We start from the raw sequence: 22,667 nt of genomic DNA, 5'->3' as shown, positions 1-22,667 counted from the left end.
AGTCACGCTCCGCTGGTGTGTGTGGAGCCTTGCCTGAGAGAGAGGTCACTTAAGGAATGGAGTGATTTCTGCCACCACTGAAGGATTTGACAAGTCTATCCCAAGGGTTTCTACCATCTTCTAGGGCACTGAACACACACTGGAGGCCCAGTGGCAAGATCACATGGAAAAACAGAGGTGTCAGGCACACCCTCTCTGTCTCACTTCATAAACTGCTCAAGTACGTTGTCTTCTAGGGAGGAAAACAAAAACAGCATCACACGTTCCTGCAAATTCACTGAACGTGTTATCTTTAAATTTGAAATCTTGCAAAGTGTGGGGTAAAAGAGGTGACATCTATCCCCTAGCAGAGCACAGCACGAACCCGCAAAATGGATGGATCAATCTCTGGAACACTTCTAGTCACCTTTCTCCAGGGACAAACTTCAAGGAACTGTTTCCCTGCCAATCACATTGCCAGAAATGTGCCCTTATCGATCTCCATGTAACCAGCACGGCTGCAGCCCCACCCGCTCTCCTATGTGGTTTCCTCATGGCAACCAGTGGTGTTCCTTTGGGATGAAGGTCTGGCAGCATACGAGAATGGCTGCTCACCTCAAGAGCCACGGTGAGGGGCACCTGGGTGGCTCAGTTGGTTAAGTGTCTGCCTTCAGCTCAGGTCATGATCCCAGGGCCCTGGGATCGAGTCCTGCATCGGGCTCCCTGCTGAACCAGGTTCTGCTTCTCCCTCGCCCCCCTCCCCCGCCCCGCCCCCAGCTTGTGCGCGCTCTCAAATAAATAAAATCTTTAAAAAAAAAGAAAAGAAAAGAGCCACGGTGATCTTGTTCTTCCAACGAGGTCTCTGGTGTATATTGAAAATAACATCAGGCAGCCCAGAATTTCCTCTCATTGTGGACAAGACTCTCCTATAGACACAGACATTCTGATAGAAGTGCTAGCAAGAAGGGCAACCTAAAGCTTGCAGGCAGGAATGCAGGAATGGCAAAGCCACTCCAAAAGAATAAAGCAATGGCAAAAGAAACAAAAGCAGGGGTGCCGGGGTGGCTCAGTCGTTAAGCATCTGCCTTCAGCTCAGGTCATGTTCCCGGGGTCCTGGGATCCAGCCCTGCATCGGGCTCCCTGCTCGGCAGGAAGCCTGCTTCTCCCTCTCCCTCTCCCACTCCCCCTGCTTGTGTTCCCTCTCTTGCTGTGTCTCTGTCAAATAAATATATAAAATCTTTAAAAAAAAAAAAGAAAAAAAGCAGCAAAAACCACCATCACTAGAAAAATCACCCATTATATTCTTTTAGTGTTCTTGGTACTCTATAGCCAGAAAGATTAAGAGAGACCTTAGGGAATATTCATTCTGCCTGCCATGTCTTGAAAGTCTTAAAAGGACGGAGAGCCCTTGTAATGAGTCTGCCTAAGACCACCAAAGAGTGATAAAAGCCAAATGTAATTCACAAAGTGAATTTTCTGATCGTAAGTTCTTTAAATTTTATGAAGATACCTAGAAATTCAAACTCAATTTAATTATATGAGGTTTTATTTTTTTAAGTGAAGTTCTCAAAGATCATACTTTTGATCTAAATTATATATGGGTTGCTCACAAAATTTGGACACCTCTTTTCATTTAACTTGTCCTTTTGCAGGTTTTGTTGGGAAAGGATGTTTCTTATAGGGCTACTGGAAAGCTTAACAGAGCTGAATGAATTCAAGAAATTCACATGTTCACAGCCTTGGAGAAAGGATGCCATCACATATCCCCGGACACAAACCATCCTGGACACATTCCGTGGCGCCTGGGGATGTGCGGACGATGTCAATGAGAGGTCTGCTCCGTGGCACACAGCAGCAGGGGACAGAAGAAACTCGGCAAGTCAATTTTGTCTTTGGCCTCAAAAGAAATGAAACTTATGAATATGATCTTTAGGGGAAGAGGCACCGTGGAGCACTTTTAGAACCTCGAGGATTTGAATTTCAATCTTGGCTTCAGCATTTGCTAGCTGTGAAAACCTGGGTAAAGTGCTCAACCTCGGAGTGTGTCTACTCCTATATCAAGTTCATTAGCAACATGGAAGCTACCAAGCTGTGGTGGACATACATACACCTGGCAGGATGCCGACACATGACAGGTGCTCCCATCCCACCCCCACCCCCCGCCCCCAGCACGTTGCAGAAACTTTCTGAAGAATAAAATCCTCTGACCCACTTCCATAATCTATTCCAGCTCCTTCAAGAGTTTCCTCTTTAACTTGAATACATTTTGCAGCCATTTAAATTATTCTCATGATGTTCTGTTCTCAAAGGAAATTAAAATCTATCTCCAGTTCTCTGTGAGTGCTGCTACCAAATTCCCTGTGTCTTAGAGACCGCCAAGACAAAGAGTAAAGGGCCTCTGGATTTGGATATGATCTAGAAGACATCGAGAACAAATGGCAAATAAATGTCTGAGAAAGTTGAACTCCCCCTTCACATTTTCCTTTGTTTTCCCCTTTATTCTAACGGAGGATGGACTTTTTACTACACTAGACCCAACCAACAGGAAACAGAAAATGAAAATATAGTTAAACGGGAATTTCCCAGATTGTTGTTTCTGAAGTAATTTCTGAAATTTAAGCCTAAATATTAGCAGTTACCTGGGATAGTCCCATTAGCAGGGATTTATAAGAATCTGGTTATCTGGTTACTACTGGTAACCAGGCACTGAAAACAAATGAAATAAAAATTTATAGCCAGACTGAACATGACCGGTTTATGAGTTTCTAACTATTTACGTCTAACAATGAACCAAACAGCTGTGGCATGTTTTCTAATATGCAAACTTGGTCTTTTTAAAGCCATTTTTCTCCTCCACTGCTCTCTTCCCTTCTATTTTGAAAGTGTGGATTTAAATTCACAAGAAACTGGATGCTTCCTTTGTATTTTTGCTCCATCTACAAAATCATAATAGCAGTTGGAATTCTAACTACTGAACTGTCATGCCGATTCAGAGTAGAAATCTCTCAAGGACTGTATCTCTTGATAACCTCATTCTCGGTCCTCTCTGACACTAAAATGTTGTTTTCTATATGCTGCAAAATGAGAGGGGGAGAAAAAGCACAATCCACGGAAAACCAGTAGAAGCACAATCTAGAATGACAATTTTTTCCTTCTCTTTTCCTACCCACAGAATGCCCTCAGGCTCTTTCCTTCAGTTTCTATTAATGCCAAACCGGCCTCTTAGGATCTCTCATGTGTCTCCTGGCTTCAGAGCCCCCCTTGAAATTGTAACCCTAACACCGATAAGGACAGGAAGAACACTTCCTTTATAATAGGGAAGGCGGCCAAGAAGGATGGTTTACACGATGGCCCCGGTCAAAGAGAAGCTCCATTCAAAGCACTTGGGATGAAAATAGGCCACCCTCTGGCTGTGCCTAAAGTAGGACATCCTGGAGTGATGTTTTTATTGAAAACACAAAAGGGTTCCTCTGTTCTGTTTGCCTCTACCCGAAAATCACAGATAAAGTAATCTCCCTCCATACTTGAAGTTGTCGCATTCACAAATAAGCTTGCCGGGCCTGACACACTAATGGAAGACGTTTTTACTAAGAAAGTTGAGCCACAAAAGAATCTAATGTCAAGACAGTAAAACTTCATACATGTTCACAAATAATTTTTTAATCACTCAAAATATATTGAATACGAAGAAGGCCATGTTCTTAAATTTGGAAAAGTTGTAAATAATTGTGAAAACTACATTTCTGTATAATAAGGAGCATTAAGTAGCGTTCTTTGGTGTGTGCGTGTCTAAACATTTGTTGTGAAAATGTTTTTAAAGTAACCATTTTCAAACAAAATCTTAAGAAGCCCTCAATGCAGAGGACAAGAGGTTTTTATATATTAAAATTATTTTATTAAATCTAATTTTTCTACCACATTTGCTCACTCTAAAGTTGATTAATGAGAATTAGGTTACTAGATTTATCCCCAAATTTCAAACTGAGTATTATAGATCATATCTGTTCCAGCATTCAAATTAGGTCTGTAGTTTCTTTTGGGGTGCACAGCACTGAAAAATGCCCAACTAATACAGACAAGTAGTTTCAAACAATACTGTTTAATTTTTTACTTTGGGTCAAGATATTCTTCAATTAAACATAGATAATAAGTTTTATTCAAAGTATGTACAAAATAATTCAACTGGGCAACAAAAGTTAATGCACTGAGAAGCTTCGACGTGCTAACATTCTGTAATTCCTTATAGATTAAGTAGTTTATAGTTGGTTACTTTAAAACTATTATGTCTGTTGTTTAAACAGTTTAAAATTTATTCCCTTTACTTTGCCTATAAATGTAAACCATTTGTCTACATCACACTCCAATTTGACTTTAATAAAATAGTTAACTAATTTTAGTTTCATGCCCGTCTCATTATATGTCCTCCTAATTCCATACATTTGAGGCACTGTGACTCCACCAACAGGCTGACCCTGTTGCAGGTTCATTCTTGGCCCTCATCAGGCAATGTCTGAACTCAGTCTTGGCTGCTGGTTTAAGAACGAATCCTTCTTAGGTCTTAATGGTGTCCATCCTCTTTGCACTCTAACTTTAAAAGTCACTCCTCTTGGGAGACATGATGATGATATATGGAGGGAGCATCTGCAAAAAGATTTTTTAGATAGTTCCCTCCTCATGGCGCCCGGCCGGCTCAGCTGAAAGAACATGCAACTCTTGATCTCGGGATTGTGAGTTCGAGCCCCACGTTGGGTGTAGAGATTACTAAAAAACAAATAAAACTTTAAAAAATAAATTAAATAAATCGTTCCCTCCTCAATCTATCTAACCAAGTCCTTTTTGGTTAAAGGTGCATCTGTCTTAGAGCCTTCTAGGCATGGAAGGCTAGGTCTTCACAGCTGGTTTAGCTCAGTGTGTCATCTTTTTAAAATGTCACACATGCAACATAATTTGGAGATCCATCTATATTCAAAGACTGAATCACTAATCCAATTAGTGGAGGACACTTGCCAGGGGTTCATTCTGAGAGCAAACCCTCCTTTCCTGCGTCTAACCAAGGAAGTTAGGAGTTGTCAAAAAAAATTCCAGTTAAGAGCCAAGCCACCCCCTCTGAAAAAACAAAATTAGCTCACCTTCTCCAGGAGATTCTGATTCACTTCCTTGGAGTGAATCACTGTATTCCCCACCACTAGCCAAAAAGAACCCATGGAGCTCTAGTTTCCATACTCTACACTATAAAAACAATAGGATTGTTTTCCCCCCTGGGTAAAAAAGTTAAAACACTGATCAATATTTTTTTTCAAATACCTACCCGCTAGCCTGATTCCACAGAGAGAGGAAACACACCACTCCCGGCACAACCCCCATCTTCCTACCGCCTCCCATCACGACTGACCTAACTGAAGTACCAGTGATCAAACTGTAACATGGTAAGGAGCAGGACCGAAACTGGCCGTGGGGATCCTGACTACGTGGCCGCCTCCACGCCATGTGTCCTGTCTGTCTGATTCCTCACATTCCAGGCACTGGGATCATCAACAGATGACCCAGCAGCAGCCTCTGGCACCCCCCTTGGCTCTCCTCAGCCAACATCAACTCAGTCTAGCTGCAGCCCTAGCTTTAATCTGCTACCCAAGTTCCTCCAAAACTCAAGTCTTGCCTTGTGAGAGTTAACTCAGGGATTGCTGTCTGACTCCTAAAGCCCCATCTCTAAGTCTAGGTCTCTGCTTCCTGCGGTCAAGTTCCTGATGCTAACCAACCTTAGCCTATTGCCTATTGCTCTCTACCACTAAATAGGATTCAGTGACTCACTATGCTAATATATACTGGATAACGGATACTGAAGGAAATGGGCAGAAAGTTAAGTCAGGTAAAACAGAAGCCTGGAATTTAGACTGGATTGCTAATAAGTTTTAAAATTGTGTTTTTATCAGTTTTGTTCTCCTGTGGCATCTAGCAAGTTCCAGTGGGCTCTGCTATGTTAATGGAACCAAAGGAGGGCATCATCTGACATCACCCCTTAAGCCGTAGGATAAAAAGATCATCAGTGTCTCCCTGAGGCAGGGAGGTGGCTGAGAAACAGGAAGGGAAGGAGCCTCATGGGGAAGGTGAAATTGGGAGAAAAAGAGTGAGGGCCTCAGAGTGTCCTTCAAGAGAAGCTCCTTGAAGGTTCTAGTTTCTGTCTTCTTATTTTAAAAAAGCAGCTTTCCCTTCACATCTGCCTAATCTCTGGGTCCTCACTCTTCCTAGCCTGGTGAATCCTGTTGAGTCTGAGAGAGAGAATCAGTGGTGGAGTGTGGTGTGAGGCAGTGTCATATAGATGGGAGGATGTGATCGGGATCAGAGACAGGCTCAAACATGAGTCTGTTGTGCTATTTCTGACATGGTCTTGGGTAATAACCTCTCTCTATATGCTCACATACACAGGAATACACAATCTTTTTCATAGAGTTATTCTAAGGATTAAAAGAGGTAATGGATAGAAAGTACCTTTGAAAATATCTAGTACATGGCATGAACAAAAATCACTGGTTGCTATTATTTATATGCAAAAATTTTCCAGGCAAGCTGTGCTATTCTATGCAAAAATCATCTTCACTGAATTGGCACCCTATTGGTAAGGAAGGAAATTTCTCGGAAATGGAAGTATACTCTTTTCTGTCATGTTCCTCCATTTCAAACTAGCTTCTTCCAATGATCTCATATTGCTATCAAAGTAACTTGAGAAAATGAAATTTGCTAGCAGCACATGTTTTCCATATTCCATAATTATGCCCCATAACTCCCCTCAAAGGAAGATACAATTCAATATTTCTAGGGTCCTGCCATGTGTTTGGTACAGCTTAGGCCATTGTGAGGAATAATAAGATATTCACCCCCTCAAAAAAGGAGTTCATAGTCTAGAGAAAGAAAAAGACAAATGCCAGCTGATTATGACGTCACATACATCAGTTGTAGGTGACAACAGCTATATGAGAAAATTCAACAAGAACCTGCTGGAGAAGGAGATTGGTTCTATCCTTTGGGAGCAGAGGGGATTAAAGCAAAAGGTTACTTTTCCTTATGAACCTGTAATATTATTTTGGATGGGTAAATGAAAGGGAAACAGAGAAAAATAAGCTTACATAAAAATATCTGCCACATAGCAATGGGCAGTGTAAGGGATAGTAGAAGAAAACTATTCACTTCAGGCAGAGTTATATGAAACTCCCAATTATTTCAGTGGAGTTTTGCCTGCATGAAGAAGGGAAACTGGTCTCATAGTTTAGGGTCTATGAATAATGTAAAGTAAGGAGGACAGGTAGGTTATTCATATCCCCCAAAACAGAGACCATGGATATGCAACTCCTTTATCAAAGGGGATTGGATTGGCCTTAATGCTACTGGCAAAAAAAAAAAAAAAATAGATGACATATTTATTCTACTTAAAATATGGGTGAGATTTTTTTTTATATGAAATAAAAGGCAAACTAAAAAGTACCACAAAATACAGTGCATCAAAATGAGTGATGGTGCCTATACCATAAAGAACCTAAGCTGAAAAATCCTCAATGTTACTTTGGGACAACTGGTTTACAAGAAACAAGCCTATTCATTTTTTAAAGGACAGACGTGCTATATAAACAGTATGAGATTCTGTCCCTGTGACATTTAATAGACTTTTAAATCACTTGGTGTGAGAGTCGAAAGCTTTTGCCAATATTTGCAGTGTTTCCTTTACCTAAAAGCTGTCCACATCTGCCTGTCTCTTGCCATATACCTTACTTTCAGAGCCTATAAGGCCTGGCAGGTTGGAGAAACAGCACTGGATCCTGTACTAACTAGAAACTTCTACCCGACAATCACAAACCTGGATGAGATGAATGAGGTATCGGGGACTCTTCCAGACCCTGCAGCTGTAGCTGTTTTTACACTTGCCTGGGACCCTCCTCTGCCTTACTATAACCTGCTTTCAATGTTGAAGCACTGTTCTAGGCCTTTTCTCTTTCTGACTGATTGCCACTTTTGTCAGCTCTAATTAATGATGCATAATGGTGTTTCAAACTGTTTCCAAAGAGCTTTCCCAGTCTTCACTGCCCAGGAAGTAAAATGCAGCCACTTTACGGAATATGACCTTAATTAACCCAAGTGATCTCAGATCCATCACCCTGATGTTCTTCAGACTGTCCAGGTGAGGACATCTCCAGTAATTTACTTCTTTTGGAAACCTACACACTCTCTTAGACATGTGTCTAGTTGGTCTTTATAAAACCCCCTGCACCTGTGTCTCTGAAATATATAATACACCTGGTGGCAGGAGCTTCAAAAGTTGTCAAGAGTATGAGACAGAAGCCTGGGACAACAAGAAACCCCTCAGCTCAAAAGGGCAGATGGCAGAATGGTTTTATCACCAATACACTCTGACATCTAAAACAAGGTCTAAAGAGAAAAGCCAGAGAAGAACATGTCACCAATTCCTTTGGGCCCAACCACCATGAAATCTGCTATTCCTGAGCTTAGCTGCACACTTGCTCTGCAACAACTGTGATTTATCACAGAAAGAAGCCAAGAGCAGAAACACCTAAGCTGCTAATATGTAGGCAATCACTTCTCATCGGGGGTGAATCCTTTGGGAAATAACTACATGTCTCCCAGAGGCATAGGCAATGATTCAGCAAACTAAAGAAGCCAGAAAAGCAAATTAAGAAAGCAAAAAATCATTAGAACCCAGAGAGAAAATATAACTTTGCATGGTACTTACCTAAGCAATTTAAAGACACAAAAAGATAATTACCATAAAGTACTGTGTTAGAACAAAGAAATAAGCACATCCAATCCAGAAAACGTACAGTTTTTGAAAATTAAAACAATAGCAATAACCACCACCACCACCAAAACAAACAAACAAAAGCATATCTGGGTCATTTTGTCAATTGTCCTAGCTGGCTATGACCAATGCAAACTCTCAATTTTCACAGAATTAAAATTGGCATCCACCCGGGACATAGGGGCCTGTTGTTTAAAATGCAATAGGAATCATGCAGTTTCAACAGATACATCATCTCATTTTTCCTATATCCTTGAATATTTCTTTTAAAAAATGACAAGTTGTCTCCGTGGGCATTTACGTTAGACTGACTAGTGTTTTCAGGGCTTTCTGTACTGCTCAGATTTTATCCCATTATCTATTTGTATTATTTGATTCCTGTATGTTGAATTTATATTCTAATATTTTGAAGTGTCTAAGCAGTTAAAGTGGCAGTGAGAGGGCAAATGTTATAGTTCTCTTGATTTTGAAAGTATTACAACTCCCAAAAAAAACATACCTGAGAGTCCATATTGCCCAAAATCCTAAGAATTTATTTTCCATGTAAAGATGCCAACAAGACAATGCAAGAAGAGCAAGTCTATAAGTATAGATGAACAAATTACTTCTAAGTCTTATTAAAATATAACTATGGCATAATACTATTAATTAATGGGATATGGCTTTATAATGATAATACCATAGAGGTTTTTGAGTGACAAGAGATTGTAGAATTATTCTGGTCAAATATTCTCATTTTACAAAGACACAAGTGTTTAGAAAAGTTGTGGCTTCTAGTCAATGACCCATCAGAAGCAGAGACATGATCTCAGCATGGGTCACAGAATTCTCAATGCATGTCCATTTTTAACTGTGCACAAATCTACCCTGAATGCTCTCATTGGTTTTTCACGTGTGGCCCCTCCCTAGCATCACCTATCACAGCCTGCTAACATTTCATTAAAATGAAGGCCCTGATTTCTGGCCCATTCCCTCATAGAGCAAGCATTCTTTCTCTGATACTAAACCTGAAGAAACTCTTTTCTCAAACCTGGACAATCATCAATGAATGCTATTTTTTTTTTAAGATTTTTTATTTATTTGACAGAGAGAGACACAGTGAGAGAGGAAACACAAGCAGAGGGAGTAGGAGAGGGAGAAGCAGGCTTCCCGTGGAGCAGGGAGCCCGATGCGGGGCTCAACCCAGGACCCTGGGATCATGACCTGAGCCGAAGGCAGACACTTAATGACTGAGCCACCCAGGTGCCCCAGTGAATGCTACTTCTTTACCCTGACAAACAATAATGAAAATAACACTTAATAATGCTTTACAGTTATTAAAATAGTCACCATAAAAATAACTGGATCAAAATAATTTCAGTGCACAGATTCATTGCTAATGGATAGGCATGTCTAAACAACTGTTACAGAGAATTTCACCTGCTGATGTTGTAGACACCCTGACAAAGCAGGCACAATAAATACTGTCGGCCCAGATGGGTCCAATAATACATTTCTTTCAGGTAAATTCTGTGTATGTAAGACAGACTCGGGTAGGCTGCTTACTCTAGGTATATGTTTGGACTCCAACACCCCATCAAAAATCACAGCAAAAAAGTCCTCAGGAAAAGGCTATCAGAGACTTGAGGACAAGTTAATAACAGGGCAAATATAACTGTCACTGAAGTGGCTCAATATCAACACAGGTGTTTGAAAGGACTCCCTTGCAAGCTCAGATTGGGCAAGGCCAAGAATCATGCAATCAAATATCAATTCACACATTTCAATTCCGACAGAGTAAAGAGACTGAAGTGAAAATAACCTCTTCTCACATTCTTCCCCCTTCTGTCCTCACCAAGCCAGTCCCAGCTGCCTACCTCAAGATGGAAGAGAAAGGGAGGTTCTTTAGACACTGCTCAGTTGTGAAAGAAGCACTCAGTGGTTTGGGTGCCCAAGGGAACTAAAGAAAGAACAGTGGAAGCGCAGGTGTAGAGATATGCAATTTGACTCTGCTTTGAGAAAGGAACTAGAAGAAACAAGAAATTTACAATGTTCTTTAACAAGGAGGGGCAAAATGGGAAGATTTGGTCAAGGGCTGGCAAAAATCAGTGGTTTCTCAACTAGTCTGTTGACAAATAACAAAAGAAAAACACCACAAGCGTTAATACACATGCATATACCCTGTCAAAATAAGACTCAGTTTAAGGAAACCCTTATTTCTTGCAAGAAAGCCTCTGTAATATGCAGACTCTCTATAGGCAATCTAGCCTAAGGTTTTTTGTAACATCCCCAGAACCCAGAGGACTCTTCCTCGATACGCCGGACTATAAAGGTACACAGGCAGAAATCTCTTCCTTAAAAATGCTTACTGCCTATTGATGTTAACCATCTAAGCATTTCCAACTGCTTACAGAGTTCTCAGAGAAGACCTGTATCATTCCACCATTTTAATCTTGTTCTTCCCTTTTTTCTGTAATATTCTAAATGTCGTTTTACCAAGCAAGAAAAATTTAGCTTTTCAAAAAAGGTGGATGGTCATATCTGTTACTTCCTAACCAGCTTTATAATGTGCCTACATAATAAGTTCAGTCGTTCTCTACCTTGGATGCACAATAAAATCACCAAGGGAGGTTTTTAAACACACCAATACCTGCACTTCAGAGATTCTGCTTTAATTGGCTGGAGTGATGCCCAGGTATTGGCATTTTTTTTTTAAAGCTTCCCACATACCCACCATGTGATTCGAATGTGTAACCAAAGCTGAAAATTTCTGCCCTACATTTTTCCTTGAGGTTCCATAGCTAAGAAATTTTTCTTTTGGACTTGTTCCATAGATTTTCTTGAATCTTACATGTTTCCCTATTAAGATTCATCTCTTTGATCCACTTTTCCAGATCTTGTTACAGTATCTTTTGTCAAGAAGATTCTGTCTACATTTAATCCTGGCCACTGACAAAAATGGTTGGGTCAAGGCCCAAGACAGAACCCTGTGGCATGTTTTTTATAAAACTCCCTGTCATCTTTAGGTAGGATCATTCAACTATTTGCCATTCTTTGTCTTCCTAAAATTTCTCCATCTTTCCCATAAGAATATCAAGGGTGATCTTATCAAACATAGACTGAAATTTCCTGATCTACCAGGCCAGCAACCCTGTCAAAGGAGAAGCTAAGGAAATTCTGGCATGCCAGAACTATTCTATTTCACTCTCAGCTGTAATAGTTTTATTATCTTGCTTTAAAAAAACTCCAAATACCCAAGAGCGCCTGGGTGGCTCAGATGGTTAAGCGTCTGCCTTCGGCTCAGGTCATGATCCCAGGGTCCTGGGATCGAGTCCCGCAGGGAGCCTGCTTCTCCTTCTGCCTCTCTCGCTCTCATGAATAAAAAAAGAAAAAAACATTAAAAAAAAAAAAAAACTCCAAATACCCAAGAACTTTCCAGATTTGAGAGAGCTGACTGGAAAGTATTTGCAGAGAAAGTCTTTTTCTTTTTCTGAACCTAAATTTAATGAACATAATAAAATAGACTCAATTCTTCCTCCTCCAGAAAGATTTTGTATTTGTTTGGAGGAGAGTTCTCCATGTATCTAGGGCTCCCTGGGGAGTGATGGCTTCATTCCATCAAGAAGACATTTTAATTCTCTGCTGGGGAACAAAAGATTCCTTCTTCTTTGCCAAGAAATGCACTCCACTATAACTTTAAAATGGTCCAGAAACACAGAGAAGATTGGCATTGTTTAACATGGAGAATTTAACTCCAGACTGTGTTAAACTTTGCACCTCCCATGTGGAGACTCTAGGTACTCACATTAAGGACGAAACAGCTAAAATTCTACCGGGAAATGATGATGCTAGAGGTTGAGTGTGCTAATTGGTGCTTTTGTCACCATACATTAGAACAACCTGCATGACGGAACTACTCAAGGGATGTGCACAATCCGAATGACTTATTTGGGAAAGAAAAATTCTATATATGAGATTACTGAGGGTTTTTTCCTTCAGTTTTTACATTTTTAACTATAAACACTTTTGTTCAGTTCTTGCTTTAAAATGTGGCACTTCAAAACAACAAATAGTTTTTCCTTAAATAATTTTTCTGGAAACCAGATAATAGTGGACAATGACATAACCTCTAATTATTCCAAGATTTCTGCAATAATTTGTCAGATTCGTAAAGTTTTGTTTTATGAGGGCAGGGAGATACAGTCTTCTCTAAAACTTCTTAAACATTATCTGACTAAAAGTGATCCCCTCACAGAATGTACTGAGAACTACTGTTTGCCAGTGTCTTTGTTTCTCTCCTTTAGCATATGAAGATGGGACATTTTTGCTCTATTTCTTATCTTCAAAAACTAAATAAATTATGCTTATGCTTTCCTTGCTATTCCCCAATGTCAATTGCCTCATGGCAAATAGTCAAAGTTATAATACAAATGTCACTTATAATTTGGTTGCAATGTGTAGAACTAATTTTATACCCACAATATTTAAAAATGCAAAAGCTGGGGCACCTGGGTGGCTCAGACAGTTGAGCATCTGCCTTCAGCTCGGGTCATGATCCTGGGGTCCTAGGATCAAGCCTCGCATGGGGCTCCCTGCTCAGCCGGGAGCCTGCTTCTCCCTCTCCCTGCCACTCCCCCTGCTGTGCTCTGTCAAATAAATAATAAAAAACCTTTAAAAAAATAAAAATGCAAAATCTCCACCCTAAAACATTAAAAAATATAATGCTTATAAGAACATTTCCTTCATCTGCTGCAGTTTATTCTCCATCTAGAAATCAATGAGCCACACACTACATCTCTGGAGCTCTTCAAAGCAAATGGTAGAGTTCTATTTTCTTACCATGTTTCTATGGTAAACTAGATTATCATGAGAAGTTCTTAATTTACTACTGAGACCAGGACAGGAGTTTCACTAGTGAGGTACAAAATTCCAGGAAGCATTTGAAGGAGTGTTTCCCTTGAGTCTAATAGGGAAGACACTCAGAATTTCTGGAGTCTATGTAGACCATGAAAATTCCTATATACCTGCACAAAATTGCAGGGCAATTTTTATGGGTTCTGAGTTACTTGGGATAACATATATCCACATCTACCTATTCAAGGTCCAGTGAAATATATTCCTGACTAGTCATCGATCATTGTGTCCATAGGGCAGGAAACTGTTGAATGTAGAGGAAAAGACATTGCTCTAGAAGAATGTGGGGGTATAATTAAACCAAACTCAAATGAGCAAAGGAGTGAGATCAGAGGGAGAGAAAGAAACTCGGCTGCCTCTGCCCCTAGGCTAAATATTCCAGGATTCCTCTATTAGAACACAGAACTATCTCTTCTCAAATGAACTCTGGAATTCTAGAATTCAATAGCAAAACTTGACAAAATGTTCTACAACAATGGAAAGGTATTTCATTTGGAAGAGTCCAAACATGTAGATTTAAGCTATTTTTTTGTGATTATATTAAAATCCAGATGTCAGGGGTGCCTGAGTGGCTCAGTCATTAAGCGTCTGCCTTCAGCTCAGGTCACGATCCCGGTGTCCTGGGATCAAGCCCCACCTCAGGCTCCCTTGCTCAGCGCGAAGCCTGCTTCTCCATCTCCCACTCCCCTGCTTGTGTTCCTGTTCTTGCTATCTCTCTCTGTTAAATGAATAAAATCTTAAAAAAAAAAAAATCCAAATGTCAAGTAGAGCTGAAAGTGATCCTAGAGACATCTCATCTGAGTCCTTGTTTTACAGAGACTCTGAATAACAATTCAAGGACTGATGGTGGCAGAGATGGAAGTCAGTTCTCGCCAAGAGCTCTCGCCCTTTCATCACGTTGAGGGTCAGGTCATTCACTCTTCGGTCCTTTTGAATGCTTCTGTAATTACATAAGAATACATGTGCCCATTTATGTACATGGTAAAGCTAACAGAAGAGGACTGAATTTGTTCAAGTAAGGTCTTTGGTCATCATAACTGTCTTCCAGTATCCCAAGGGCTACTTTTGATGGAGGCAGTAGATTCATTGTTTCTCTTCAGTTAAATTCTTCTGGCTCAAGATAAGAAAGGTCTTTCTAATGATGACAAGCCAAAGAAGGACACATTTATTGAGCCCTCACACTGTGTGCCAAAACCACCCTAACCACTTCACATATGTTACCTTATTTAATCTTCATGACATTTGTGGAATAGCCTCTATTATTCCATTGTAAAAAATCCTCATCCACTGTTGATAGGAATATAAAATGGTGCATTTGCTTTAGAAAAGCTTGGGAGTTCCTCAAAAGGTTCAATATAGAGTTATCACATGACCTAGCAATTCTACCCCTTGGTATATACCCAAAATAACTGAAAACTTGTCCACAAAACACTTGTGCATGAAAGTTCATGGCAGTATTATTTCCAAGAAATAGAAACATTAGTGGAAACATCAAATGTCCATCAATTGGTGAATGGATAAACAAAAGGTAGTATGGCCCTACAGTGAAATATTTGGCCATTTAAAGAATCAAGTACCAATACATGCTGTAACATGGATGAAACTGGAAAGTATTATGCTAGGTAAAAGAAACCAGTCACAAAAGGCCACAGAATGTATGATTCCACTTATGTAAAATGTCCAAAACAGAAAAATCTTCAGAGTCAGAAATTAGATCAGTGGTTGCCTAGGGGAATCACCATGAGATATACAGAAAAGTATGGCTCTATTCCTCAAAAGTAACTGCCCATCAAGTTTGTGTTGGTCACATTTAAATATCAATTATCAATGAATGTTTATTTAGCCACAGCTTGGGATTATTAATCTTTCATGAGAATTTTTCACCTAAATATTTATAAGAAACATTTAAAACACATATGTTCAATTTTTACATAATCTGAGCAAAAATAGTTTAATTATTTTATATTATTTTTCAACCAAAAGTTTTTCCCAGTAAATGTAACATATCTACTCATATTGTTTCCTCATAGAAGAGAACAGGTAAAGGAAAAGGAAACAAGTTTAGAAACAAAAATCAAACAGTAATTTTATTCCTTGAAATTTTTATAGGCTATTTATTAATAAATAAGTTGGGGGAAACTACAGAGTTGCAAATTAATGAGATAAACTGAGTTCACATATTACATGACAATGAAATTAGTAACACAAAATTATAGATAAAATGGGAAATATATATAACATTTTTGTATATATGTAGTCCAACACCATATGTACTTAAAATGGGTAATGCCCATAAGGTTGTAGAGAAACTCATTAGTGAATTAAAACAGATTTTTATATACCCTACTTCTGAAAGAAAAGGAAATCGCAACAGTTTGGCTGTACTCATTTAAGTATGGGTATCTGATATTCCACAAATGTGCGTTTCAAGTAAAACAGCAAAACGTCATCATAAAGGTCAGACTGTCTCCCTCTTGCTATTCGATTCCCAGTGGTCGCCTAAGCCATTTCTTGCTTGCTATGCTTATCAATTCATCCACAAGGATATTCTAGCCTTGTCAAATCCTAGCTCTGTCACTGACCAGCTGGGTGAACTTTGGCAGATTTCTTTACCTTTTATTGTTTATTTTTTTTAAAGATTTTATTTATTTATTTGAGAGAGAGAGAATGAGAGATAGCATGAGAGGGAAGAGGGTCAGAGGGAGAAGCAGACTCCCTGCTGAGCAGGGAGCCCGATGTGGGACTCGATCCCGGGACTCCAGGATCATGACCTGAGCCGAAGGCAGTCGCTTAACCGACTGAGCCACCCAGGCGCCCGATTTCTTTACCTTTTAAAATGGAGCTAATGATACAGCCGATGTGAAGGTGAGAATAAATGTGATATCACAGTTCAACTAAAGCACTCCAACGTGGCACCTTCCGTGACTCAGTAAACACTGGTTAGTATTATTTATTATATACCATGCAATCATTAAAGATAATGCTACAATGAAATCCTAAGACAGTCTTGATCAGTATTGTTTTTAATATTTCTTTGAAGTCATCATCCCACATACTACTATGAACTCACATTGAACGTGAACCTATCATAGTATTTCTTTTACAATTGTGTACTTTTATTACATTTAAAACTGGCTACGGTGAATGCTGTGAATTGTGTAAGACTGTTGAATCACAGACTTGTACCTCTAGAACAAATCATACATTATATGTTAAAAAAAGAAGATAGTAGGAAGGGAAAAACGAAGGGGGGGAATCAGAGGGGGAGACGAACCATGAGAGACTATGGACTCTAAGAAACAAACTGAGGGTTCCAGAGGGGACGGGGGTGGGCGGATGGGCTAGCCTGGTGATGGGTATTAAAGAGGGCACGTATTGAATGGAGCACTGGCTGTTATACACAAACAATGAATCACGGAACACTACATCAAAAACTAATGATGTAATGTGTGTATGGTGATTAACATAAACATAAAAAAATAAAATAAAACTGGCTTTATTTAAAAACTGGCTATAAACCCATTATCAATGAGTCACATCCTTTCATTTAACAAATGGAAAAAAAATCTGTGCCAATGTAACCAATTCTCTCACCTAACCAAAGGTCACACCTATATGGAAGTGGGACATGCGAGGCATTGAGCTTTACAAGCTAGACTGAATAGTCACAAATTCTATGATAACCTATTTATTCACGTGGATTTCTTTCCTTAAGCTCTTTAGACTTAGCGACACAGAAAAGCCAATGGGGACCAAAATCAGAGTTGAATACTGTTTTCCTTGTGTAGATAAGGATATATTTATAATAATTCCCCATATTAGTATGCAAAGTACTTTGGATTTTCTTTGGTTTACCAGTCAAGTCAAAAAAAAATTCACAGAAATGGTGGGATATTAAGCATTTGAGCATCGAGAAATGTACGATAACACAGCACAAGTGTGCACTTTATAGCTCAGTGTTGTTTAGTTTAGATAGGAATTAGTCATTTTGGGTAACTGTAGGCCTCAGCTGTTCATTTATACAATTGCATAGGAGGAGAGCTATGTTTGGTAAGTTAAATAATCATGACAATAAATCAATCACAATGATTTCTGGCAAATCAATTATTTTCTTCTACCATGCACTATTTCACATTTTCCAAAATACCAGTGAAGGATCATGATTATGCAATTTCACAGCCATTAAAAAAAAAAAAGAATCCAGCAATTCACTGTCTCCTAATATAAGGCTAGCCAACGTCAAAATCTGTTGATTTAATAAGGACAAGCACAGGGGCGCCTGGGTGGCACAGTCCATTAAGTGCCCGACTCTTGGTTTCAGCTCAGGTTGTGATCTCAGGGTTGCGAGACCGAGCCTCCCATAGGGCTCTGCACTCAGCACAGAGTCTGCTTAAGTTTCCCTCTCCCTCCACCTCTACCACTCGCTCTTGCTCTTTCAAATAAATTTTTTAAAAATTACAAAAATAAGGACAAGTACACATTTTAGAAAGTTTGAAAGTCAGGCTGCTGGAGGGCATCAACCATGTGGCCAGCCAGTGGCAAGCACTTGACGGCAGCTGATGCCTACCTGCTGTCAACACCCAAAGCCCTGCTCATCCCTGCGGTCTGAAGCTGAAGTGAGCCCAGCCAAGAGCCACATGGACCAATAACCAAAAGTGGGAGAAATTGTATCAGCACAGAATAGAGATGGAATCCAATAATAAAGAAACCAAAGAATAAGGTAGAAACACAACTACAAACACAGAAGACTTGCAGAGAAAATAAAACTTAAAGTGAAGAAACTGTAGTTGGTAAAGTTTGTTTTTTTTTTTTTTCTTTTAAAAAGAAAGCCACCTTTCTCTGCACTTCCCAAATAAATCTTCCTTCTCAAATCTTCTCCCTGATTTCCATTCCTGATGGAATGGAAATGCCAGACCCGGCATATTCTCTCTCATCTCCTGTGCCCCTTATTATTTTTGAATAACACTGATTTTTAAAAATTGTATTGAAATCATCAATGTAATACTGCTCTAGGCTTATTTACATGTGTTATCTCATTTAATACTTACCAAAAAAGACCCCAAATCACACCATACAGGCAACTCCCATAGACAAAACAAAAAAGTAATAAATGCAGTGAGTTCAGAATTTCAAATACAAAAAAATGTGTAAAAAGCAAAACACAAAACACCTAGTCCTTATCCCCAAAAGAAACATAGCCAACAGTTCCTGTGTATAGTTCTTTAAAAAAAAAACAAAACAGAAAACCTATACACACACACACGGATGTGCTGTGTATATACAGATGTGTATGTACGTATAACTTTTTTTGTGTTATTACGTTTAACTAAAAGGCATCACTCTATATAAGCCACTCGGCATCTTGCTTTTATCCACTTAGTATTATTTGCTAGAAATGTTCCCAGGTAGATATATTTATACTTCTTAATGGCTGCCTGGTATTCAGTTGCATGGATGTAATTATGACTTTTTTTTTTATTTATTGACATTTAATACCTTACAGGAAGACAGAGCTGAAATGTACTATCCTTGTACATTATCTAGGGGTTTCTAACAGTTTAATTGTTCAGTCAAAAACTCTATACATTTTACTGCTACCCAAGGATATTAGAATAACTTAAAACTCCTATCAACAGTGTAAGAAACTACCAATTTCCTTATACTTCATTTCAGATACATCAAAATACATTTTTTACTTATGGCCTAACAGGTTACATTTCTGAAATACTGCACAAGAAAAACATATCTGAATAAGCCAGCTGAGAAGGAAATTTGGCTTATAAATACCTGTCAATGTTGCTTTCACTGAATGGTGCCATCTCTGGGTAATAGAGCTTGCCTGCACCACCGTTAAAGGCTCTCGAGAGAAGAGTTACAAAAAGAAGCCAAAAGCAGATTAATAATATTAATATTTGATAAGAAGCCATTATCAGTGAAAGCCCTTGTATCTCAGAATTTATTTCAGAGACACTTAACAGAAAAAGTTTTAGAGAAGGAGATTTTATCAGATCAAGTGGTTTCCAATTCAGCATTTCAAGTCATGCTATGACAGATATCAAATAAACTTAGAAAGAGATCTTCAGAGGTTCGAGGCAGAAACCAATTGAACTATCCTTAAGCAGACACAAGTAGGGAAGCACCACTAAAATCTCAGGATAGCACTTTGGTATTGATGGTCTTTATGCTATTATTTGAGACTAACTCCAGACAAGGAAAAATGTCCATCAGTAATTTATACCACCACACTGATTTTTTCCAATAACAACTCAACCTCCAATCCAGACCTAAAACAAATAAATGATTTCATAAATAAACAGAAAACCTGCAAAAAATATTGTGGCACTAATTTACCATACTCATTAGGAGAATTTAAGAGAACCCTCGAGTGATGGGATAAAGATTGCTGTGGGTAGATTTGTTGACTAAATGCTTGATTTAATGAAGCTAAATATTGGGTGTTTTCCCCCTGCAAGACCTGCTTGAAGACTTCATAAGCTCTGTGAGCATGCAAGAGTGAGATATAGTTGGAGCATTTTGCAAACTTATCAGACCAATGAATTTTCTCCCCTTAAAATACTCATGCACTATTACTTTCAACAGTGATTGAGCAGGCAACTGCAAACTTCTTGAGGACAGGACTGTCTCTACTGCTCACACATTCCCTGGCACGTGGTAGAAGCTCAAGAAATAATTTTGTGAATGAATAACTTCTCATTATAAAGAAAACCGAAGTATTAAATTTACCCTACATTTGTAAAATCGTAACATTCATTGTTGGTGAGGGCAGTCTCTCTTTCACACTGTACACACAAAACTTCTGGAAAGCAACTTGAAAATGTTGAAAATGGGAGCAACAACCATTTACCAAGCCTACCAAATACGTTCAGTGAAAGTGTCCCACCCTTTCCCCACACACAGCTGTAAGATAGTTATTCTTTAATGTTTAAGTAATAGGGTACACAATTGAGAATATTTTCAGCACAACTGAGGAATATTTAATGATACCAATGAATGCTTACAATATAGCAAATAAAAAGCAGAATACAAAACTGAACATAAAACATGATTACCATTTTGCAATACTCACAAACATGTCTATACACACCCACAGACATTCACACTCATATCTGAATGGAAAACATTTCTGGAAGGAAATGCTAAAAAAAAAAAATTGATTTTTTTTTTTTTTTTGGTCTCAGTGATGGGATTGACACTGATTTTTCTCTTTATAATTCTATTTTCTACATTTTTACAAATAATTACATTAAAAGCCTATATTTATCCTTTTATAAAGAAAAACCAGGATACAAATCTTGCCAATGCTCCAAAATTTCCAGATGCCTAAGTATTGTCTACACATTAATTCCGTATTGAAATACAAAAATGTAACTTCAGGGTTTTGTATTTACTAACATGGCTCAAAAAATATTGAGGCAATAATGCTCTCGTCTCAAATGTGACCCTACCTTCAGAATAACAAAAAGAGTATGAGCATGAAGGTCCTCTTAAGAAAGGGCATCACTTTTTCCTACTGTGTTCACATAGGAACACCAGGTGCTGGACTTAAATGAATGAATGCTTTTCACAGCTTCTCAACCTCAAGTACACATGATGGAGATGAGGAGAGTGGAGTACAAAAACCCAGGGATACATGTGGACATCTTCCTGGAGTGCCTGTTTAATTGAGGGAGGAGTGGGTGGTGACAGCTCAGCATATTCTCTTTCTATCAAAGCAAATGCTGACTTATTAGGATGCCAAGCTGACAAACTTCTAACATAAAAGAAAAATTTCCAAAACTTCCCAAGGAATTTCAAGCTTGCTGCAGTTTGGGACAGATAAGAATTCAGTGCCCTCTAACAATTTTTCAAAGTCTGGGGAGCGCGGGAAGGGAAATGAATACAAACCCAGAAAGGATGCCAAGAAACTAACATCTGTACAGAGACCGTTCTCCCCATCCCCCATGCACAGACAGCATGAGAGATCTTTCAGGCATTCTAGTGCCAGTGAGGAGAGCCAAAATCTCTCCAGATTACTTATGTCACTCTGAAGAGAAGGCAGCCAGGGAGAGTGGGCTCAAGATGGCTTTGCTTCTCTCCGCGAGCAGCAGGGTCATCAAATGGAAACATCATTTCCCAGCTTTATGTAAAAACCTCAGGGATGTGCAACAGAACAGGAAGACTGGATGATTTCAGGATCTAGGAGTTCACACTTTGGCCTTCAGCAATCATGACCTTGCAAAGGACTCAGACTTGAATTTTTCTTTTGGTTAAAAAAGAATATGACTTCACAGGGATGTAAAGTACAGCATAGGGAACCCAGTCAATAATATTGTAATAACTATGTGGTGACAGATGGGAACTATACTTATTGTGGTGAGCATATCATAATCTACATAATTGTCAAATCGCTGTGTTGTACACCTGAAAACAGTACAGGTCATGAATGAATGAATGAATGAATGAATGAATAAGACTTAATGAGAAGCTCTGTGGGATTTAGAGGATTTTCCAGCATAAATCTAAAATCTAATCATTATGTAGGCAATTACACTGTTTTTAAAATAGTCCATGCTTATTTTGAAAGAAATACATGCATGTCTGTGTGTGTGTATACCTCTTGAGCATATATACTACTTCATGACTAGTAGTTATTTCAAAATGGGGGTGGGGAAGATTTTTATTTTCTTTATATTTTTCTACATATAAATTTTTTCTCTAAGGTTTTTATATCTAAAACATGAAAAAGCAAATTTGGCTATTATATGTATATATGTACCCATGATCTAAATATTCTTTTGTTAAATAACCCCAAACTGAATTCAAGAGCTACCATACAAATCTAGTCAGAAATTAAAAGATTCATAAAACTTGTGGGCAGCAGTGAGCAGCTTCCTCATTTGGAAGCACTGAGGCACATATACCACCATGTGGTATAGTGCTGCTTGAATGAAAATGAAACCTTGAACACAAATCTTAACCTCTTCTTCATAAA

Source organism: Eumetopias jubatus, unplaced genomic scaffold (assembly GCF_037043125.1).
Source record: "Eumetopias jubatus isolate StellerSeaLion01/CBP00866 unplaced genomic scaffold, mEumJub1_p1.0 scaffold_17, whole genome shotgun sequence".
Taxonomy (NCBI): Eukaryota; Metazoa; Chordata; class Mammalia; order Carnivora; family Otariidae; genus Eumetopias; species Eumetopias jubatus.
The sequence above is the reverse complement of the archived record's forward strand: the minus strand, read 5'-3'. Positions refer to the sequence as shown.